At 40.3% G+C, this 25,444-nt stretch overlaps 1 protein-coding gene across 2 annotated transcripts in view; it reads right to left on the bottom strand.

Annotated features, from left to right (window-relative positions):
• AGBL4 (ATP/GTP binding protein like 4) overlaps positions 1-25,444 on the bottom strand; it is a 1,033,620-nt gene that overhangs the window by 511,876 nt on the left and 496,300 nt on the right. The gene's annotated exons all lie outside the window — the stretch shown is intronic.

The raw sequence follows: 25,444 nt of genomic DNA, 5'->3' as shown, positions 1-25,444 counted from the left end.
GAGCGCCAGCTACTAGGTGCTGGCAACATAGTAGCGAATTAAACAGACAAGACGGAAGCTTACATTCTAGTGCAGTAAGACAGAAAGTCATTTTTATAGTCAGGGGAGGCTTCTGTGAAGAGCTAACATTTATTTATTTTTTTATTTTTTTATCCTCACCCGAGGACACTTTTCCATTTTTTGTTCAGATAGAGCGGGAGGGAGAGAGAGGAAGAGAGAGAGAGAGAAACATCGACGTGAAGGGACACATCGAGTGGCTGCCACCCGCACGACCAACCAGGGCCGAGGACAAACTGCAACCGAGGTACGTGCCCTTAGCGGGAACCGAACCCGGGTCTCTAGGGACCGCAGGCCGACGCTCCAACCGCTGAGCCAAACTGGCCAGGGCTGAAGAGCTAACATTTAAACTGAGGGGAAAATGAGAAGAAAGTCACTTGAAGATCAGGATGAGAGTGCTCTGCTCTTTGATCAGAGCGCTGTCCGGTAGGTACTGAGTGGAATCTTAGGGAATTGATGTTTTTGGCAAATGGTTCAACCTACTAAATAAAAAGGGATTTCTTGCCAACTAACTTTCAGCTTGAGTTTAGACAACAGAGTGTCCAGAAAGATATGAGAAGGAGAAAGGAGAGATTGTTTGACTCTATTTCCCTGGGTTATCCTTATGGGGTCACCTTAAACCAGTTGTGTCCCTCAGCCTGTCTTTCTCAGCTCCTGTCAGGTGACCCTCTCAACGGAACTCTCTTATTTTGGAGCCTGATGACCACTTGCTCCCTTCGTCTCTTCAGGTCTTTGGAGATAACAGTGCCCTAATACTATAAGCTCCAGGTACTGAACTATACCTATATCCTGCTCAGACCCTTATAAATTGTCCCTTTATTAAATTACCTTCAAGTTCCTGCCAGAATCCTTATATAGGAAATAAGCTTTGACTATTTGAGAAAACTGAAGAGGCTAGTGTGGCTGGAGCTTAATAGGAAATGAAGGGAAGGGAAGGGAAGGGAAGGGAAGGGAAGGGAAGGGGAGGGGAGGGGAGGGGAGGGGAGGGGAGGGGAGGGGAGGGGAGGGGAGGGAAAGGAAGGGGAGGGAAGGGAGGGGAGGGGAAGGGAAGGGAAGGGAAGGGAAGGGAAGGGAAGGGAAGGGAAGGGAAGGGGAGGGGAGGGAGGGGAGGGGAGGGGAGGGAAGGGGAGGGGAGGGAAGGGAAAGGAAGGGGAGGGAAGGAAGGGGAGGGGAAGGGAGGGCAGGGGAGGGCAGGGGAGGGCAGGGCAGGACAGGGGAGGGGAGGGCAGGGGAGGGGAGATGAAGTTGCTGAGATAGACAGAGATTAAATTATGCAGGGTCTTATAGACAATGATAAGAGTTTGAATGTCATTTTAAATGTAATGAGATGCCACTGGAAAGAGAGGAAAGAGGGGTAGTTAAATCTGCATGAAGTCAAGGGAGGAACTTCAAGAAAGAATTGAGCCTTAATGGTTGGACATAATATTGGTAGACAGAAAAAAAGGGAAGGACATTTCAGACATGGGACCTAGCAGTCCAGTATAGTTACAGAGAAGAAACTGAAAGGAATCAAGGCTAGAAATTCAGGCTAAAGGTCTTCTAGAAAACTAACATGATGGTTATGAAAACTGTAATTTTTAATGATTTGAGGTCTATAGGACCCAATAAGGACTAAATTGTCCACTGGCTATACACTCTAAGACTTTGTTGTCTTAAAAGATATAAACAGAATAATAAAATTTATTATTTAACTATAATTTTTATTAAACTTAGTCAATACCAACATCATTTAGGTCAGTGCTTTTCTCTGAAGATTTCCTCATTTGGCCTAATCTTCCCCTCAAACAGTCTTACTTAGATGTCCTTTATTCAATAATATCTGGATGGCTACATGTCAAAAGCAAAACAAAACTGTGGCATGGCCTTCAAGACATTTTGAGCACAATTTTTCAATAATCCCAAACCTACCCACTCGGAAGGGCTCCTCACTCTCTCAAACACATGCCCTATTTATTCCCATATGCAGACATTTCTTATCTCTTTGCATCATTCTCCTCTTTGTCCAACAAACTCAATGTGTACAGAAGAAATGCAGAATTTGAGTTAATGCATAAATGGGCTATAATCCTGGCTTTGCCACTTACTAGTTGATGACTTTTAACAAATTATTACAATTCTTTGAACCTTAGTTTCTTCATCTATGAAATGGAGTAATAGTACCTGTCTTTACAGGAGCACTGAGAGAATGGTTTAAGAGCACTTACGAATCTAGCATAGCACTTGACACAGAAATACTTGATAAATATCATATTCTTTTCCTTGTTTTCTATTATATCTATACTTACAATAGTGTACTGCCATGAAATTTAGTACTAAATAATATCCTCAGAAAGTAATCATAAAACTTTTCATTGCAGATCCTAGTTCTGTTATCTGTGGGATATTACAATGACTACTGAGAATATAAACTTAGTATAATAATAAAGAGATATAAATAATTACAATGACAAAATTTTATAATTTATAAATTATTTTCATACCAATTTCTTCATTTTCTTCTCAACATAACTCTATAGGATGGGCAGGTCACATGTTATTCTCATTTTACAGGTGACAAACAGGCTGGAAGATATAAGACTTGAACATGCTCACCCAATCTGTGGGGGATGGAAAAGGAAGAAGAACCCAGGCCTTCCAGTTCCTTCACAAGGGTTCACTCTACTCCATTTCTAATAGACAGGGATGTACACTTACTGGTTAAGCCACTTCCCCCCGGGGACCTTCCATTGCCCTGAGAACAAGCCATCAAAGTAGCTTATGATAGATACATGCTTACTTCACCTCCCCAAACTTCTCTCTCCTCATAACTATTCATTAAAGAGAAGCCATATTGAACCTGTTGTTTGTTTTTCCTGGAACACATCCAACTTTGGGGCACATGCTGCTGCCTTCACTTGGAATGCCCTTCCTGCTCCTGAATACACAGGTAACACCTTTTCATGAATCTTTCAACTCTCAGCACAAGACTTGCTATAGCTAGAAGAGCTTTCTTGATACCTCATGTAAAACTGGCTTCATCTTCTGTGCCCCTAGGCACAACCCTGTAACATGCAATTGCGTCTTGAGTTTGGTGCAATTGTATCTTCTCTGTGTCAGTTGTATTTGGTGCAATTATGTGTATCTCTGTCAATGGACTGTGAGCTTCATGAGGGCATGGGATGTTCAAGTTTTTTAATAGTCTCAGTGCCCAGACAGACCTTGGCATGAAGCAGGTGCTCAGGGAATAATTCATAATATGATGGATGTACAGAGTTTCCTAGGCTATCCTTGGGTCCTACCTAGAAGCCTTATGTAGTAAAGGAAAACAATAACTCACACATCTTCTCAGGAAGGAGCCAGTCCTAACCATCTACATATATTAAGGCAGGAGGAGCAAAGTGGAAAAACAAAAACAAAAATGTAGAAGTCAGCAATTACTGGAATTACTGCTCTTTGGGACACAACCCTGAACATGTTATTTTCTCAGCAGCAAATCTCTCACCACTTTATCTCCATATGCCATTTGCCAACCCAGACTGAGCTAGTTCTCATGTATAAAATAGCCTTAATTCTATTGAAAATGGTTCTGCCAGTGAAAAAGCTCAGTCATCCACAATGAGATGCATTTTGGCAGGCCCATGCACAGATTTAAGAATAGACACTCTCACAAGTTCTCTGAGCAGTGATTTGTCTACCTGTAAGGCACAGATTATATCTTCTTCTTGCTTCTCCACCAGCAAGGCTAATCATGACATAAGGCAATGGTGTGGAAATATTCTAACACTATCAATCTGCCTTGTTTTGGAACCCATGGGAAAAAAGACTGGAAAAAAAGCTTCAGATTATATGTTGCTGGCTGATTATCACTGTCAGTAGATACCAGGGCTATGTTAGAACTCTGCAAAAGACAGAGGCAGAGGGGCTGAGGGGCTCTGTTAGAGGACCTTAAAGGCAGGGAGCCCTTGGGTGTCCCAGTGAGACCATCACTGAGGAATCCTCATGAAGAGGTAATAGCTCATTTATTCCCTAAACAACTGTCACAAGATAGGTAGTATCTGTGTTCCTATTTCATAGGTAGGGAATGCAAAGTCCAGAAAGATTAAGGGTTTGGCTCACATCACACAACGATAAATAGAAGATTCAGGATTTGAATGCAGGCATTTTGACTGCAGAGCCTATGCTTCTAACCACAGTGAGTGAGATCATCTATGGAAAGTGCCTAGCATTGTGAGATCATTCCAGAGGCTCTGTCAACTTAAATCAGTGGGTGAGTGTGTGGTTAATGAGTAACTGAGTAGACCAGTGAACAAATGTTGGTTGAAAGGGGAAGCAAAGAGTTGAGGGGAGAACCCTACCTCAAATGGGTGGCCAAGAGGGTAAGGAGTTGGTAACTATAAGGTGGGATGGTGGTGGCAGGTATCTCACTTCATCAGATATACCTGGTACGTGGGCACCATTGTCCTGAACCAAGGAAAAGAACACTGAGTAGTGCCCCAGAGCCCACTCAGGGAACAGGATGGGGCCTGGGTGGCCACACTCAGCTCCCTCTGTGTCCCTGTGATTGAGCTCCAGAAGGTAGTCTTTGCCATTCTTCTTCCTCATCCATCATCGTTACAGGCAACCTGAAATTCTGATTACAAAGGCTCTGCCTGGTGGCAGTAGGCAGCCGGAGAGGCCAGCACTTCAGAGCTATGAGGAAGAGGGCTAGGAATGGAGGGAGTCATAATTCATCAGCAGCAGTAAGCTTGGAGTGCTGAAGGCAGCACAAAGCTGATGCCTTGGACCTGACAGAGAAGCAGCAAAGGCAAGGAGCAATGAGGGAGGGGACATAAGATGTGGTGCAGAAAAGGAGCTTTTCTATCAACAAATGTCTGTGGACATTAAATAACTTTGCCCCAGAAAGGCAGGATTCCAAAGCTCCATGACTGCAAATCCTGTGCTTTCTCTTATACCACACTACCCCACGACCACACAGGAGGGGATTCTAAGATGTGTGTGCTTGATATGATGCTACTACTGCATGTCAGTATGGAAAACAGAACAAGTTAGCAAGTTGCCACTAGATCTCATCCACTCCAAAGTCCCTATTGTCACCCTCATTTAATACATTAGCAAACCCAGACGCAGAGAGAGTCAGTAACCTGGCCAAGGTGATACAGTGACTAGCAATCAGTTCTCTGAATTTCTCTATCACTTCAGGAGAGAAGCTGCTACCTCCAGGGTCTAGTGAAAACTGTATTTTCAAGGCCAGCCAATGGCTTAAAGGTCATCTGCTAAAGGCTTCACATGCTTGCTTATTCAAAGAAAGGGCAGAAACCTACTGTTAGCCCACTGAAGAATAAAATTCTGATGTATAATTGCAATTAGGAAAAAATCCAATAGCATGCTTGGGAAGAGTGGAGAGCCCACAGGCAGTAGGGAGGAGTAGTGATTCAGGCAGAGAAAAGAGGGGAGTGGCAGAGTACCCTGGCCAGGTCTTAGGCTGGAAGGGAGGAGTCTTAGATGCTGCAGTCCCCCCTGTGCACAGCCCTGTGTCTGGGTCCCACGCAGGGCTATCTTTCTGCACACTCAGAAGGCACTTGCAAGTTGACATAAAAAAGGAAGTGAGGTGCAATGCAAAGAACCTTGGTTATACAATTGTGTTGGCCTGGCTTTGCCACTGAGTGACCTTGGGTAAATCATCTCACTTCTCTGAGCCTTGTTTTTTTCATATAATCAAATGGAGGTAATATCTGCTTTGTAAGGTTGTAGTAGGCTTAGAAGTTACATGTGCATAAAGTACCTGGCATAGCTCCTGAAAGATAGTAGGTATTCAATAAACTTTAACTATTACTGTTACTACTGTCATTATTTCTATTATCATCAATCCACTGTGAGGTGAGGAATGTATTATTGGGGTGTTTACATGTTGGTTTACAGGATTTGCCTATTTTCTGTTAAAGGAACATGATTTTCTTTCAGATCAGTAGAAATTACTTGACTCTGGGTGGTGAACACACCATAATATACAGATGATGTATTACAGAATTGTATTATTGAAACCTATATAATTTTATTAACCAATGTAATCCCAATTAATTCAATAAAAAATAAATATACATACACACACACACACACACACACACACACATATATATGTATTTTAATTACACATTTCTCTGAAGTGAATGCATTCAGTCCCCACTCACCACCCAAACTGCCTATTGTGAATATACTTCTGAGGGTGAGTAGGAATCATTATTTGGAACTTGTCACTGAGCCAGAACTGAAACTTTTGAACCTGGTTCAGTGATGCCTCTGACACCAGTAAGTGGGACGGTCTAAGTCCCTCTCCAGTGCCTGAGATCAACCAGGGATAGTAGTGACAATTAGGCAAGGTGCCCCAGTCGCCCTTTCTCATCTTCAGGGAGCCCTCTAAAATCCTCCTTACTGGTTAGGCTCCAGTTCCAGGAGGATGGCTTAGAAACCAGATCACTTCCTTAGCTGGTGTGGTGTCTCTTTCACAGGGTCATGCAAGATTGAGCCACCAGACTGGAGCTCCCATTCATGTTAGACATAGGACAAGTCCAGGGCTCTGGGATACTGATGGTCTGCTACTGACCTCCAGGCTTTAGTCATGTGTTTAGGCCCAGACATTGGCTCTAGTCTATATTCTAATCATGGTGCTATCTCTGAGGTTATCACAACTGAAGACAGCATGGGTGGCAGCAGGCTTCCTCTACCCCATGTCCCCTCTTGGACAGCAGTGCTAGGCTGTTCTCTAGGAATGATTATTGCCTCTCACCCCTATCTTCTCTCAAGTCTTTGAAGTGGTTACTCTGCATTTCCACCAGATCCTCCTGACTGTTGTCAATTGAGGTGTAGAATGCTGTGCTTTCCTGGGTCTTTTAAGGTGTTCCATGTGAGAACAAACTCTCCTTGTGCAAATGGGACTGTTTTCTCTTAGCATCATGGGTCCCTTGCCCATTCTTCTTACTTATAATGGTATTTGGAAGGTAGTTAACCTTGTGCAATCAACATCAAAAAAGAACACATTCTAGAAATGCAGTGATTATAGCCCAAAACTAGAGAGTTCAAGAGAAAAAATAAGAGGGGTATAGCTGGAAGACATATTGATCTATGTTTATGCTATACAATCCTAGATGGTGCATTTAACATGACCAGGACATTAATTATTATTCACATTTTCCTGCATACTTGGGATGAGTCTTACATTTGTGTACATTATCAACAAGTCATCATAAAACTTTCAGAAAGTCATTGGAAACCAGTATTTGTGGGGGATACTGACAAAAATCTCTCCTTGACCTGAACCTCTCTGAGCCTCTGAACTTCTTCTCAGAACCTCTTCTCAACTAGGACCCGACTTTGGGGCTTCCATGTTTATCTCTGCATTATCCAATTTTAGCAAGACTCCTGCTAAGTCAATTTAGCCTGAAATTGCTCACCCCACCCCAATCCTCAATTGATCAGGTTCTTTTTCTTTTTTATCCTCTCCCGAGGACATTTTTTTCCATTTTTTGTTTAGATAGAGTGGGAGGGAGAGAGAAACATGGATGTAAAAGGGACACATTGAGTGGCTGCCACCCGCACAACCAACCAGGGCTGGGGACAAACTGCAACCGAGGTACGCGCCCTTAGTGGGGACCAAACCTGGGTCTCTCTGGACCACAGGCCGATGCTCTAACCACTCAGCCAAACCAGCCAGGGCAATTGATCAGGTTCTTTATCCTCCATCATCCTCCAGTGATGTCTGATCACCTTGGCCTGTCTTTAATAAGGACCCTGTTTAGTTGGTTTAGCCAGAACACCCCCTTTCCCTTGATATTTCCTCTTAGTCATTTGTAATTTTCTGTCCACTGATCACTACCCTCCCTCACTCCTTGATTATAAATTCTCACATTTCTTTATTGTGTTTGGAGCTGAGCCTGATCTCTCATCCCTACTACAAAACCCCACAGCAGTAAGCCCCCTGGACAAAGTCTGCTTTACTGTTGTTTAAGAAGTGTCCTGAATGATGTTTTCTTTAACAACACTATGAACAATGAAGTGCTATGAACAATGATGTAACTAGCATTAAGTAAATGGTATTGGGAAACTGCAAACATGTTCCACAGAGCCATGTGCCATGAGTAATGTCAGTGTTGCTAAACTTTTCCTCCAAATAGGAAATTAACCAGGACTGTGCATTTGACTATAAAGGACATAACAAGATGGTGCTTGGACACTTCACATGCACTTATTGAATGATAACCAAACATTTGTCTTCTCCATTCATTGTTCCAAATCTTCATCTAAATTCATGGACTTCACAAAGGTCCATGATTTTTATAATATACTTCTTAATATAATTGTTTATATAGATGGGGCACCCACCGAAAATATTTACCTGGGACCCTGTGTACCTTAGGGTGGGCTTGAGCAGATCGATTCAAATCATGTCTGGCTAGAGGCTTAACCATTGAGTCTTACCACCAAGGAGGTAATCAAGGAAAACACTGACGTCCCTCCATTATAGCTGAAGGGTCACCACGGGTCTCACCTACAGATATATCATAACCAGTCATTAAAAGTAAAGCTTCTTTATTTTTTAATTAAATATTAAAAAATATACATTTTTTTTCTCAGCTCTCATATATAAAGGGAAAATGCATAGACTGAAGACTAAAGGAAAACAGGATAAAATTTGAAGAGCTGCCTTAAAGAGGAGAAATCAGAGAATTTCCCTGATTTGTGTGCACTTTTCACTATTTTCTAAATTTCCTATAACATGATAGTTTAAAAAATTGTTAATGGAGTGCTTCAGAAAATAAACAGAGAATCTAGAAAAAAACAGTCTGGTAATTCTTTGGGGCAGTGTTGGGCAAATAAGTTCCTGAGAACACTAATTCCATAAAAGTCTCTGGGAAGAAATGGGGGAGAGATAGTCCATAGCCAAACTACTGCAGGAAATGTTATATGCTGCACTGGCCCCCTCTTAAGATTTACAATGTGTATTAGCATATTCCAATCTTGTGAAAAGTCCTGCTGTAAAGAACCTGGCTAATTTATTTTTAATCCAGTTCTTAAATTTATTTAAATATGAATCCTCCCTTTATGTAACACCTATTAACATCTATTTCTCAAAACACTTTGGGAAATGCTGGGTTTAAGAGATAAGGCTTCTAGAGGAAGGGATTTTCTGGTTCATGGTGAAGGCAAAAAGTAGGAAAAATACAGAAGGAAAAAAGACAATAAGAATTTTTAAAATGCTGATAGTGTAACATTTATTGAGCACTTAATATGTGGCAGATAGTATACCAGCTATGGAACATCCATTATTTTGTTTAACTTTTATAATACATTTTAAAAATAGGTACATTATTCTCGCTTAATAAAAAGGATTAAAGTTAAAAGAGGTTAAGTAATCTGTGGACAGCACTATGTCTGTCTGGGTTACTTCACACTCTCCCTTTTAACCACTCTGCTACCACCACTGAATGACAGAAACCCTTCTTCCCCTGGCGGAATAGATTAACAAAAGGGGAACTTTGCCTTCTTTTATTCCTCTTCCCTGCTCTCCCATCTTTCCCTTCCCTTCCTTTCCTTTCTTCTTTCTCTCTTCCCTTCCTTGCTCAAACTTCCTCTGAGCGTCCTTTACGTGTTAGTCACTGTGCTGGGTGGACCCTGTCCAAATTTTCATAGAAAAATCAGAACTGATCCTTCTTCCTGAAGAACCTCCAGTAGAGCCCATTAAGTTGATCAGCTCCCAAGCCCTGGGGAATATTAACAGGAGGATGGGAAGAAAGACAACCCATGGATTGCATCAAGAGCATCAGAGAGGGGAGGGAAGAGATAAACCACAGAACGTATATGCATGTATGTGTAACCATGGACATAGACAACAATGCTTGGGGCTGGGGGCGGGATTGGAGGAGGGTATCTGGGGGGGGGGAAGGAGAAACATCTGTAACAAAAATAAATTAATTTATAATATATATATGAATGAGCATCAGAGAGTGCTGAAGGTATGGACCGAGCTCCACCTAGAGCTGCTCCTCACACACTTCTAAGACTGGATCTTGAGAAGAAGCATTTTGCAGCATGAGGGGTTAGTAGAGTGTCTCATGTACAAATCACTGAATTAATGCTGTCTTCATTAACTAGATTTATTAGTGAAAGCTGGGGTAAGCACACCTGTACCCTATTTCAAATGTTCCTTGGAGTTCTGGAAGATGAGCAATATGCCAGTCTGGCCACATGCCAAGAAGCTATTTGGGAAATTGGTTTAAAATTTTATTCACAAGGGGGGTACAATATAAACATAATTCAGGGCAGAAACTTGGTTTTTACCTTCAAACTTAATAATAATAAATAAAAAAGTTCCCTGTACTTCCCTAGATCATAGTGCCAATCTCACCATTCTGTACCTGTCTCCAAGTCAGGATAGGGACATCCACTGAGAACTAGAAATGTTTCTTCTTTTTTGTCCCCACTCCCAGCCTCTGGCATAGGCCTGATATATTATAGTAGGACAGATGAAAGGGAGGAGGTGGGGAAGAAGGAACAGAGGAAGAGGACCCTTGGGTGAGACAATAGAGTTACAGAACATTTTGGGAAATTCAGGACTTTGACCCCTGGATCCACTGCTTCTTCACACTGCCTCATGGTGCCCCTATCAGCAAAGTATCTTGGCCTGACCTAGGAAAGCATTTCTGATCTCTCCTGTGAATAAGGAGTCTCAGGCCTGCCATTCTCCTTGTTGGAGGCTGTCACTGAAGGAGGAGAGGTGAAGGTAAGACTCTACTTGAAATTCAACTAGTGCTGCATAACGAATGCTACACATGAAAAATTGATCATGACACTGTACCCAGGCAAATAGTATTAATAATGCAATATTTAAACACACAATATATCCCTCTTAATGATGAAAAGAAACCCAAGGTCACAGTAAATAAAAGTCATTCCAATGAGACCAAAAGGAAGAGAGAGAATTTCTCCATGTGGATCACTCCACAATAGCTTCCTTTATATCACCATGTAGCCCAGTGAGTAGCCTTACTATCATGAAAGGGAGCAGAGCCCTTCTCAAAAGGAATGTTTCAAACTACTAGGCAGTTCCAGAAAAGGGCAGAACCCAGGAATACTAACCCTCTTTTCCTCAATCTCCTCATCTTAAAATTGAGATTATAATACAATGGGGCTGTTATAAAGATTAGATGATTTATCTAATATGTCAAATAAGTATACAGTAATTCCCTATCCATTTTATTTCTTCTTCCTTGAATCTATTTGACTGAAAGTGAAGTTATATAGAAAGTAGTGGATTTTCAAAGGATCAGGAGAGGTATATATACAAGCGAAGTAAAGTGGACCTCTTAGTATACACCCTTAAAATATGTCCTGAGCACAGTCTCCCTGCAAATCATTAACCTAACCCCACCTCTAACAGCAATCAAAGCCTCAGGATTCTGCAATACCTGACACCACTGGACCAGGAGCTGTGTTTTGTTCCATGTCTATCAGCAACTCAGCCCCTCTTTCTACGCCTTGATTTCCCCATCTTCAAAATGAGAGGGCGTCTAGATGACCTCCTAGCCACTAGGTTGCAACTCTGAATATTTGCAATCATGTAGATAAGGCAAATTACTAAAAGCATGGGGTTTGGAGGCTTCTGACAGACCTGGATTTAAATGCAGCTCCTCCACACACTTGTAGTAAGAACTTGGTCAAAGTACTTAAGAGCTCTAAGCCCCATATTCCTAAGTGACAATAACAGTTCCTACCACAGAGATTTACTTTAAGCACTAAGTTATCCAAGATGCCACTGCTAGTAGGGGGAGGATATAGAAAGCAAGCCCAAGCCTGTTTAATTCCACTACAATATCAGAGAACATGAGCATAAACAAATGTCTACAGAGACAGGCATTCTGCTCTTGAATGACAGAGGCAGGAGGGACTAATATGTCCATGGGTAAAAGCAACACATTATTCTGATACAGCAGGCAGTTAGACAGATTGAGCAAAGGAGGAACGATAGGCCAGGTATGAAAGCTCACCAGGGCAGAAAAGCCTGGGTGCCTTGCAATGGGCAAAACTGGGAAAACAAGCACTGTAGAGTTGGACCTTACCCCCAGGGTACCTTTCCTCCCCGTGCATATCACTGGACATGCAGCTTAGATCCCCCGACCTTTCATACTGATGGTCATTTGGTTTGGACCCTCCCCTGACCTTTTACTGGCCTGTTACTAGTCATGTGGTAGATCACCTTAGAGGAGGAACAAGGGGGACAGAGAATAGGCTCATAGGACTCCATACAAGCCCTTATACAACCACTCCCTTAAGCATTAAGTCCCCAGGACGGTGAGGTTCTGGCCTGCATTAAATAAGAAAGCCTCAGATAGAGTTTTGGTTAAACTAGAGATAACATTTAGGTCTCAGTTGTGTTTCAGCTCCAGGCCTAGATTCAAGGTTTAGAAGAACAGCAAAACCCAACAAAGCAACACCATGGCTGCCATCAGTACCAGCTGCAATGACTAATAACCCCCTGACCTGACACTGACCCATCAGTGGAGACCCTGACCCCAAAAGGACACAAGGACACACCTGGAAAGCTGACAAATATTTTATTAAGATTCTCCCCTGAGACCTCTCCTAAAATACCCACCTCTGCAAAACAGATCAAACCCCTTCAGATGAAGAACCCAGAATGCGCTCACTCATGTGCTCACTTGTGTGCTCTCTCGAACACCCACGCCTTTCCCCACCCCCTTCTTTCCTCAGGCTCACTCTCTCACTCTCTCTAGAGCACAACTGTGCCTTTCCTTCCCTCTTCCAGTACAGCATGTTACCTTTCCTTTCTTTCTCCTAAGCTCCAAGGACCCTACTTTTGCCTCTGTAACTTGTTTCCAGAGTCCACACAGCCCAGCTGGCTCACTTCTTCTACTCTGTGACTTTCTAAATGAACTTTTGCTTGTGTTTAAGTACTTGGCTCTGGATTCTTTCTTAGCCAAACTCAAGGACCAAGGTCTAACTTCACCAGTAACATCTAGCACTGTTCACGTTTAACAGTTCCATCATGAAAAGAACCCTAGAGTCAGAGGCCAGGGATTCAAAACACTTGACCTCTCTGGGTCTCACTTTCTTGTTTTGTAAAATATGGACAGTGACAGTAACCACTTTACAGAGTTAATAGTATATATAAGGTAAGGTATAGAAGCACTTAGCATAGTACCCAAGACATAATAAAAGCGCAACGAATGACAGATATTACTATTCTATAGATTATTTTAATGACATAAAATTAAAATAGTGTTATAAACTATCAAAGCATTATAGAATAACCTAAACAGCTCACAAAATGTGGCCAGCCCTAAAAGAATCAGAAGCTCAGGGCAGCAGTTTTCTATTGGCTTTCCAACTTCTGTATCACAAAAGAAAAAGTCTGAAAACCATGTGCTTTGGCCTTCAACCAGCCTCTGTTCTCAGAGGTATTATTTACATTTCAGATTTATTATTGTCTTCCATGGTGCTGACATGAAATAATCTTCCATTCTCTTCCATGTTAAAAGAGTGCAGTGTTTCTCTGCTCAATAAATAATTCAGGGATATATTAATATTTTAAGAACAATAAGCAATATATTTTGGAGCCTAGAAAAACCATAAGGACTGAAATTAGTTATTTGTAGCTGAAAACTTAATTGAGCCAACATATTGATTTTTTTTTCTTCCAGGTTTTATTGCCCACACAATGAAGAGGAGTGCCTGCCTCCCATTCCAAATGCTGCATACTTAATTATCCACTAGATTTTGTTTTTATGAAAATTCACAAGCGGCCAACCATGAACTTAAATGCTTTTGCCCATCTGATGCTAAACATAGAACCACTCTCCTTTCTTTACACTAGTGCACTTTTCTTCACATACATTTTTAAAGGATGATGAGTGCTATTTTTTCATAAATATCAGATTTCTGAGTTAACAATTACAACCTGGCTAAATGAGAAAAAAATTATAATTTATTTTTACTTACTATATCTCTGATATTATGTGTATATGGTCTTATTTAATCCTTAAAGTTCCCTCCAGTGTAGGTCATATCTTCTTTTACAAATCAAGAAATTGAGGTTCAAAGAAGTTTGAGTAACTTGTTCAAGGTCACCCAAAAAAATCACATTGAACCCTAAAACTCAAGTTCTTTCCTCTACACCATGCTGCCTCATAGTACTAATAAAGATAATAATAGCTAAGAAATATTAAACATTTACAATCTACCAGGACTGTTTTAAGATATTTACATGTATTAATTCATTTAATTATTCCCCAAATCCTTTGAGACAGGGGTAGTATCAACCCATTCTATAGTTCAAGAAAATAAATCTTAGAGAGTTGAGATGGCTTTCCCAAGTTTCCCTGATATTAAGTGGTAGAGACAGAATTTGAAGACATTAAAATCTAATGCCAGTGTCCAGTCACTTAAACATTATACACACCATACTCCTAGATACCAAAACCTAGGAAAGTGGGCTCCCATCAGTAGATAGATGACATGAGACAACCAGGGGGTCATCTTCTCAGCTCCACATGGGACATTCAACAGATTTCAGATAAAGATAAGTTACTATGGTCCAGCCGGTGTTGCTCAGTGGTTGAGCATTGACCCGTGCACCAAGAGGTCGGTGGTTCGATTCCCATTCAGGACACATGCCCAGATTGTGGGCCTGATCCCCAGTGTGGGGCATGCAGGAGGCGGCCAGTCGATCTCTCATCGATGTTTCTCTCTCTCTCCCCCTCTCCCTCTTTCTTTAAAATCAATAAAGGAAAAAAAATTTAAAAAAAAAGATAAGTCACTATGTCAGGGAGCTCACAGATAATGAGTTGGCAGGTTAACAATGCCTGTTTCTAGATTTGCTCTGGGATCTTTGCTGCAAGCATGATCTCCTGGGCCCATCTGTCAAACTTGGCCTCCTTAGCAAAGGAGGAGTTGGTCAGGGGCCTCTTTATTACATGGTGGTTGTACCCTAACTTTTCTCAGATTATACCCACTTAGGGTATTGCCTTTCTTAATCTGTGACAATAGTTCCAGGAGGAAAGAGAATGTGCCCAAAGTCAGCTAAATAGTCACATGGCAAGCTGTTCTTTGACAAGGTAGATCAGTTCCTAGCATAGTAACTGGGCTGAATTTTATTTTTATTTTTAAATTGAAAATAAATCTTATTTTTGGTAGAGCTGCACACATGTAAGCATACCTTTATTCCTTTATACACACACACACACACACACACACAGAATTCCTGGTCTTAAGGTTCTGTGTGATCTGGATTTTATCTACCTCTTCAGGCTAATTTCATGCCTTCTTTTTCTTTTTCTTGCTTGTCGTTCTCTAGTCTATAGTTATTCTGGTTTATTTCAATTACTCAAATATTCTACTCTTTTCTCCATTACAGGGCCTTTGCACATGCTGCCCAAAATGCTCTTCTGATTCTCTGTATGAAAGGCTCTTTCTCACCTTTCAGACCTCAGATAAAATGTCCTGTTCTTCAGAGAGGCAGTCTCTGGCCATTTTATTTAAAGTAGGTCCCCTGTTTTCCTCTACTCTAGCATTTTGTTTGTTTCCTTCATAGCGTGTATCATAGTTCTTATTCATTTATTTACAGGGGCATAGAACATGCTGGTAATAAATACAGTCTGAAGTCAGAGTGCCGAGATTCAATTCCTAGTTCTATTATTTAACCATGGCTCTGGGGAAGTTACTTACCTCTCTCTGCTTAAATTTCCTCACCAGTACTTGTACCTATTTTACAGGGCTATTGTGATGATTAAATATGAACTGCTTAGAACAGTGTTGAGCATATAGTGAACATTCAATTACTGTTATCTATTGTATATTTTTTATATATTGTATATATTTTTTTCCTACCATAATACATATTCCTAGAGAGTAGGGACTATCTCTGGTCTTGTTCATCATTATATCCTTAGTGCCTATCATTGTAGGCACTCAGTGGATCCTTGTTGAGCATAGGATAAAGTCTGCTCCTAACATCATCCAGAGAAAATGGAGTTTACAACCAGACTTACCTGGATTCAACTCCTCTTTCTTCCATGCTCTCTGCTGAATTAATACTTCTAATTGTTCTCCCTTCATCATGCCCAGCACTGAACTTTTTTGTAGGATTTGTCTCTATAACTTTTGTTCTCATATGATAATAACACAAAATAGTTATGAGTTTGGGTGGGTTCTAGAGTCAGACTGTCTAAATTGGAATTCTCAATCCACCACTGATTAATTTGGCAAGATACTTAGTCTCACTTCTGTTTCTTAAGTCTCATTGTTTTTAAAAGGAAAGTAAAAACAGTACTTACTTTATAGGGTTGTTATGGTAATTCAATGAATTAATAATATCTAGTTCTTAGAAGAGTTCCTAATATGAAGTAAACTCATTATGTTTTAGTTCCTTGATACTCAGAGTGTGATCCATGAACCAGCAGCATTGGCATCACCTTGGAGCCCGTTGGAAATGCAGCGTCTTGGGTCCCACCACCACACTACTGAATGAGAGCTGCATTTTAGTAAGATCCCCAGGTGATCTGTATGTGCATTAAAGGTTGAAAAGTACTGATGTACCTAACATCATTACCACTACACCATCACCTCCTAAGATTTTCTGATCTCTGTCCTTTGAGTCTCACACCTAAACACCCTCTCTGTACCTCACACTGCTTAGTAAGTGGTGATTCCTTGGCTGGTCTACTTAGCTTTTTAATTCCATATCTCACCTAAGACCTGATCGTTCAGTTTTCCTTTTTAGGTCCCTACCCTGCTGTCTGCTTACAGAGAAGTGACATACTGCAGTGCCTCAGCTACAGCTTCTCAGATACTGCTCCCTGACCTGAGCTTAGCAGTCCCTCCCAGGACCCTGCTTCTTGGGAAGGAGCCATCTGAAAACTGTTTACTAGTTGTGTGGCTTTGAGAAAATTTCAATTTTTTTGGCCCTTCTAAGCTTCATTTGCACATATGCAAAATGAAGATAAATTTACTCAGCTAGTCAACAAATACAATCTTACTAGTTGATTGGTCTTGGGTAGTTATTTAACCTATTTGAGCTTCATTTTTCCTAATCTGAGCACTAGAAATAATGATGCCTTTCTGAGAGGATTATAAAGATTGAGATAATATATGTTAAGCAGTTAGCATTATGGTCAATGCACTGTATGCAATTAATACATCTTGGTTAGTATAAAACATACTATGATGATAATTATTTTTAGAATTTATCACATTTTTTTTTTTCATGATGTCCCTAAAAATTACTCTGTCCAGCATTTCACACCCTGTTCCCAAATATTTGCCACAATTTCTGGAGTTATATTAAAAGGAACACCACATGTATGCATATATAAATTCCAGAGTATATATGAGTCACATGACATTATAGTCATTCTCAGTAAATGTTTGATACATGAATAAATGAACAAATGACTGAATGCTTTATATTTGCAAAGAATCAAGAGTGACATTTACTTGTTCTTGCCTGTGAGAACAAAAATAAATCCCTCAACTGAGCATTCATATTTTCGTTCAGCAGGGCTTCATTCAAGTTGATCTTCCTGAATGCCCAAACAGATCTACCATTCATTCCAGCCAAGCCAATGTAATAAGCTTATTTTTGGGGACTATGTAGAATAGTAAACAGAGTTTGGGCTTTGAAATGTTTGACATGAATTTAAATCATGTTCCTTCATTTGCTATCTGTGAGATATAATGCAAGCCTCTTAACCTGTCTGAATTTTGGTTTTCTCTTCTGTAAAATACAAATAATTAGCTTTCAATATTGTTGCAAGATTTCAATGAGATAATACATAAAAATTGATAGCATACCAACTGACACATTATAAACAATCAATAACTGTGAGTTTCTTTGTTCTTTCACTTGATATACCCTTTTGGATAGCAATTCAGTAATATGTATCAATTCTCAAATTTCTTCTATCCAGGAATTCCACATCTAGGAGTTTTCCTCAGGAGATGACCCAAATAATGACATATATTTATGCATACTTAGACATTTCATCATGTCTACTTTTTTAACAATTGGATCTCTCACAGTAGGCATTCACTCAGGGTAACTCTCTGAACTATTTTAGTGTGTGTTTCATCATCAGGCTAGCTTCTAGAGAAAGCATTCTTTCACATATTCTTTCATTTACTTGTTCAACAAATATTTACTTGAGCATTGATTATGTGCAAAGCAGAGTGAAAAAGAATAAAGATAGGAATAAGACATATTCCTCTCTCACTGAGGTTATACCATGGTAAAAATTCACTTACTGAACCACCATTCTTCTCTGGTTTTGGCAAACTCTCACTCACTTCTTGGTCACAGTTCAAATATTGCCTAATCTATGATAGATTCTCTGACCTTCCTAGTAATCTAAGTTCTTGGTCCTTTCTCCTTTGCTTCTATAGAATTATTTTTATACCTGTTTTTAGAACTAACACATTGTATTTTTAGTGTATGTTTACAAGTATCTTATTTCCTCTGCTGGACCATCAGCCCTTCAATCACAAGGACTTCTCAAACTTGTTTAACTTGTAAAGGGCCTAGAAAAAAAGCAGGTACTAATGTTCAGTAAATGAGTGAATGAATGAATGAATGAATGAATGAATGAATGAAAATCATAAATTATAACCATAACTCAATTCAAAATGTAGGATAATTTTTGAAAGAAGAATACACTCATGAAAAGGCTGAAGGAGGAAGAGCCTAGCAGGTTTGGAAATCAGGAAAGCTTCAGCAGGGAGGGCAGCATTTAATATGCGCCTTAAGAGATAAAAGGATTTCAATAAAACACGCGCATCAAGACATTCTGGGCCTACAGATGAGCCCTGCAGTTGGGGGGATATGGTTTATGCATATTTGGAGACTAGCATACAATCCAATTTATGCAGCGGTAGGAAATAAGGCTGTGAAGGTAGGTTAGAATCCTGTTTGTTAATAGGACCATGAAAGCTAGAGTAAAAAATTTACACTGCCCTAGCTGGGTGGCTCAGTTGGTTGGAGCATTGCCCTGTGCAACAAAAGGTTGTGGGTTTGATTCCTGATCAGGGCAAATACCTAGGTTGTGGGTTCACTCCCTGGTCGGGTGTGTACAGGATAAACAGATATTTTTCTCTCAAACTGATATTTCTCTGTCTCTCTCTCCCTTCCTCTCTCTCTACAAACAATCAGAACATATCCTTGGTGAGGAAGGAGGGAAGGAAGGAAGGAAGAAAGGAAGGAAGGAAGGAAGGAAGGAAGGAAGGAAGGAAGGAAGGAAGGAAGGAAGGAAGGAAGGGAGGAAGGGAGGAAGGGTTAGGTAGGAGAGGGACAAAGGGAGGGAGGGAGATAAGGAAGAGAGGAAGGGAAGGAAGAATGGGATACCTGTTTGAATCATGTCCAATATTGGTTCACTGAGCGTGGATCTTTTCAATTCATTATTGTTAATAATGATAAACTCCTGGGTCTATCCACCTGTGATCTTCTGCTTATGTGACCAATTATGAATAGTATATAGATGCTTTTAGTCATAAGGAATAAAGAAGGAGAGCCCAGCTTTAGGGTCTGGACAGTTTCAAAAAGAGAAACAACATCTAGTTAACAAGGCTTCCTGATGACTGCATCTTATGGATTTTAAAAGTGTCAGAGCAATTTAGCCCTTAAAGAACTGCATAAAATATTTTATCACATTCCTGCCTTGGTAACTTTAATAAACTGTGGTGCCTTCAGGGACACAGATCCATATAAATTAACTGCCTTCAACTTGGAGCATCAAGGTCTTTATCTTTTGTCAGCTTAATTATGTGTTTTAATTGTATTATTAACATTTAAAAAACGGCCCACACTAAGAGCAGCCACGACTGTTTAATTAAACAAATGAATATTGTTATATCTGGCGTGACCAAAACTAATTTGTCATGTTAAAGTTTTACAGGGAGCAAAGAGTTTCATGGTGGTAGTCAGGTAAGTCAAGCCCTCAAAAGTATACCTGCCTACCTTTTCAGAAAATTTAGTGGCCTAACTTGGTTGTGTGGCTATCTTATACTAATTTGTCACTGATTTCACCAGAATTCCAGTATTCTTTAAGGTATTTGTCTAACTTCTCTTTGCAGAAACCTTTGCATGGTATAGGTCAGAGACTTGAAAAGGGTCAAGTGGTACACCTAGAATAATTTTCACTCCCTAAGTCTAAGGCCACCAGTCCTCTTTACTCTTTACATTCTTTTTTTTTTTTTTTTTTTTCTGGTACGTGCCCCTAGCAGGAACTGAACCCGGGACTCTCTGGCCCGCAGGCTGATGCTCAACCGCTGAACCAAACTGGCCAGGGCTCTTTACATTCTTTATATGTCCTGTCAAACCATTATTCTCACTTCCAGATGAGCCCATCGCATGCATTTTCCATCCTGGCCCTTCACAGTTCTGTTCAGCCTTTAGACATAGTCCTCTACTTCATAGTCACACAAAAGCAGGATTCCTAAACCTCTGCTACACTCAGCATCTTAGCCCTGACATCTAGCACTGACATGCTTACAACTCGGCATCCTGACTTTTGACTTGGTGACTTTTTTTTTTCCATGTGGATTAAGCTTCATTTCTTGTTTCAGGAATGTATTAACAGCCCTTCCAGTATGACTTGGTGTCCAAACTATTCTGGATACACACACCCCATGAGTATACTCTGGCTCCTGTCAAAGGTTTTAAGTATCTCCTATCCAATTTTTTCTATAAACCATGGTCAAGTAGTTTTCCTAAAAAGAACTTTGATCATGTCCTTCCTGCCTAAGGTCATTCAATGATTTAACATCATTACTAAAGAAAGTATCAGTTGCTTAACAAAATATCTAAGCCCTTTCAAAATTTAGCTCCAGCCCTGGCTGGTTTGGCTCAGCGGTTAGAGTGTCAGCCTGCGGTCCCGAGAGACCTGGGTTCGGTTCCCGCTAAGGGCACATACCTCAGTTGCAGTTTGTCCCCGGCCCTGATTGGTTGGGTTGTGTGGGTGGCAACTACTCGATGTGTCCCTTTCGCATCGATGTTTCTCTCTCTCTCTCTCCCTCCCACTCTATCTGAACAAAATATCAAAAAAATGTCCTTGAGTGAGGATAAAAAAAAAAAAAAAAATTTAGCTCCAGATCAATATGTTGAACTGACCAGATTCTAGCTTCCTACTGTCACGCTAACAAAGAGAGGTCAGAAATGGACCTCTCTTTCTTCCTGAAATGTATTTTATGCTATTTCTCTTTCATGCCTTTGCTCACACTTTTGCCATAGTCCCTGGCCATCTTTACTTCCAGTTTTCTATCTAACAAAACATGTATCCTCTACTAGGATGCTCATTGTAATGTCCATGATTCTATTCTGCCTACCACATAATAGAGGGTATCAATTAACCTGTGCTGGGTCGATGATCACGTCACCATATCATTACTCACAGATTAGTCAACTGCCTTGGTCTCTGGAAATGTTCCACTGTTCCTTCCCCAGAAGAGGGATATTTATTTAGGCTGAGGCCCAGAGGATGAGAGGGAGTAGCTACAGAAAGAACACAGCAACTGAGATTTGAAATAGGTAGAAATAAGTTTATTTTTTAAACTGTTGGGTATATGGAATTAAATTTATAATAATCCATGTTTCATGAAACAGTTATCTGTTCATGACCTTTACTTTTATTATTTTTTACTTAATTTTGTTTATTTGTATTTTTCAATTAATTTATTTTTCAATTGCAGTTGACATATAATATTATATTAATTTCAGGTTTACAACATACTGATTAGATATTTATATATCTTATGAGGTGATCTCCTGGTAAGTCTAGTACCCATCTGTCACCACACATCGTTACTGCATTATTATTAACTATATTCCCTATGCTATACTTTACATCCCTGTGACTATATTAAAAACCAGCGGTTTGCACTTCTTAATCCCTTTCACCTTTTTCACCCATCATCACAACTCCCTCCCATCTGGTGACCATCAGTTTGTTCTCTGTACCTATGAGTTTATTTCTGTTTTATTTCATCATTTATTTTATTTTCAGATTCTACATGTAAGTGAAATCATATGGTACTTGTCTCTGTCTGTCTGACTTATTTCACTTAGCATAATATCCTCTAGGTCCATTCATATTGTCAAAAATAGCAAGATTTTGCCCTGGCCAGTTTGGCTCAGCAGTTAGAGCATTGGTCTGGGGTCCAGAGAGACCCAGGTTCGGTTTCCATTAAGGGCATATACCTCGACTATAGTGTTCCTGGCCCTGGTTGGGTCGTGCAGGAGGCAGCCACTTTGTATGTCCCTTTCATGTTGATGTTTCTCTCTCTCTCCCCATCCCACTCTATCTGAACAAAAATGGAAAAATGTCCTCGAATGAGGATAAAAAATTTTTTTTAAAAAAGCAAGATTTCATTATTTTGGATGGTTGAGTAATATCCCATTGTATATATGTCCCACCTCTTCTTTATCCAGTTGTGTACTGATAGACACTCAGGTTGCTTGTAAATAATGCTGCAATTAACACAGGGCTGCATATATCTTTTCAAAATAGCATTTCTGATTTCTCCAAAGTCGAATTGCTGGGTTGTATGGTAGTTATATTTTAATTTTTTGAGAACCTCCATACTGTTTTCCATAGTGGCTGCACCAGTTTGTACTCCCACCAACAGTGCACGAGGGTTCCCTTTTCTCCACATCCTCACCAATACTATTTTTTGTTGATTTATTGGTGACAGCCATTCTGATGGATGTGAGGTAATATCTCATTGTGGTTTTGATTTGTACTTCTCTGATGATTAGAAATATTGAGCATCTTTTCATATGTCTGTTGGTCTCTTCATTTTTTCTGTGTGTGTGTGTGTGTCCTCTTTGGAGAAATGTCTACTCAGGTACTATGTCCATTTTTTTTAATCCTCGCCCTAGGATATTTTTCTCTTTATCATCAGATAGAGTGGGAGGGAGGGGAAGGCAGAGAGAGAGAGAGAGAGAGAAACATTGACATGAGAGAGACATCGACTGGTTGCCTTCTGCAGTACCCGACCAGGGCCGGGGACAAACCACAACCAAGGTACGTGCCCTTGACTGGAATCAAACCCATGACTCATTGGTCTGCGGGCCAACACTCTAACTGCTGAGCCAAAGTGGCCAGGGCATACTATGCCTTTCTTAAAATTTATTTTTTTGTTTTTGTTTTTGTTTCTCCTTTTCCCCTGCAGATACCCTCCTCCTTATCCCGCTCCCCCCACCCCAAGCATTGTTGTCTATGGCCCTTGGTTACGCACACATACATGTAAGTTCTTCGGTTTATCTCATCCCTCCCCCTCTCCGCCCTCCTCTGAGGTTTGTCAGTCGGAACCATACTCCTTCTATGTTTCTGGGTCTGTTTTGTTCACCAGCCTTTTTTGTTCATTACATTTCCATAAATAAGTGAGACCATGCTGTATTTGCCTTTCTCTGCTTGCTATGCCCATTTTTTAATTGGACTGTCTATTTTTTTGTTTGGGTGTTACGTTGCATGAGTTCCTTACATGTTTTGGATATTAACCCCTTACAGGATGCATCACTGACAAATATTTTCTCCCATTTAGCAAGCTGTCTTTTTGTTTGGTTGATGGTTTCCTTCACTATGCAAGAACTTTTTAGTTTGATGTTTTAGTTTAAAGTTTATAAAACTTTAGATTATTTTTTTACCATTATGACTAGGGCTTCTATGATCAAGCTTACATCCTGGTGTTTATTTTAAGAGTTTCTTTTGGATATTTACCTAGAAATAGAATTGCTGGGAACTAGGGTATAAAATGTCCAATGTTTACAAAATAATACCAAATTGCTGTGACCTAGAGAATAGCAATTAGAAAAAAAAGTCTAGATGAGCATATCCAATCAAGTTATGCACCTCCCCAGACCTGCTTGGCCATGGTTTTTCCTTGATGGTACTGATGACCATACAGGAAGATCACCAGATCACCTAGCAACCAACCATACTTTGGAAGTTGCGCAAGAAGGAATTTCTCTTCATCAGAGTGAGGTCCTTCACTTCATCAGAGTGGGCTCCCTCACCACCTTCATGGTGAGGGCCATGGCGCCTCGGCACTTTCACTGTTCATCTAGCTGAGCCCATTGTGGTTGCAGCTCTAGATTTTCATGTTGCAGGAATAACCCAATGGAGCCTGGGCACATATCTTGTATTTTGCAATTCTTCCCTCCTGCACCTAGGACTTCTCTGTTGTTGCTGAGGTACAAGGTGGTAGGGAACCTGCTTGGTGCCCGCACAATCCCACTGGCCCACCTACCGAGGCCCATGAGGCTGCAGGCTACAGGTGGGACAGCATGGAGTCTACTGGCTTACACACTACCCACCTCCTGAGTGACTCACTCTGTACCCTGTGACTCACACTGCTGATGCATCTGCTGTCTTGGAACTAGCTTCCCAGCAGCCCTGGGGGCTAGGTTGCACAGCCTGAACTATAGGGGAACTGATGCTCACCAGGGCACATTTTCACTAATGGGAGAGGAGAGAGACTAAGAAATCAAGTATGTTTGTTGCAAAGCTGTGACCAGCCAAAAACACACTTTTGTGCACTTACTCTACCTCCTTCTCTATATTAGTTCCCCTTTTCTCTTACTCTTGGTACTGTGACTGCCTCCCTCCCAAATTAAAAAGCAGTATTTTCATATACATTTTGCCTCAGGGAAGCCAGGTAGTATTCTATACTAATGAAACTCTCTATATAAGACAAAGTACTGAGGCACTGGTCAGTGTCACACTTGTACAGGAGAAATAAATATACCCTCTCCTCTACTTCTCAGATTGCTTGGCCAGCCAAGAAGCTGGTTATATCCTTTCCCATGACCCCTTGATCCAAACAACAACTGAATTATTCCTTGCTGAACTGATTACACCATTCTTTCTATTCATTATAGGGCCTCAAATTTTTCTATTTCACTTTTCACAGCTTCATCAATTCCAACCCAGATCATACTTGTTAAAATAGTTTTTTTCATTGAGGTGAGATTCATATGACAAAATTAACATTTTAAAGTGAAAAATTCAGTATATTCACAATGTTTTACAACCTTCCCTTTTTTTTTAGTTCCAAAACATTTTATCACCCCAAAAGGAAATCTTGACCCATTAAGCATTTCCCTGTTCACATACTTTAAAAAAATTAACACCTTTTCTTCTTCTTCCCCCCAATATTTATCTAATAAATGCAGGAAAACACATATCTATCTTTTCCTAAATTCTTGTTCAATGAGTAAGAATGAATATATATATATATATATATATATATATATATATATATATATATCTCATTGCTATTGCTAGTAAGTTTAATTACTCTTCTAGTGATGCATACATATCAAACAAGATAGAAATCTTCAAAAGTAAAATCA

Source organism: Molossus molossus, unplaced genomic scaffold (genome assembly GCF_014108415.1).
Source record: "Molossus molossus isolate mMolMol1 unplaced genomic scaffold, mMolMol1.p scaffold_m16_p_12, whole genome shotgun sequence".
In the NCBI taxonomy this organism is placed as follows: Eukaryota; Metazoa; Chordata; class Mammalia; order Chiroptera; family Molossidae; genus Molossus; species Molossus molossus.
This window is presented reverse-complemented; position numbering and strand designations above follow the sequence as displayed.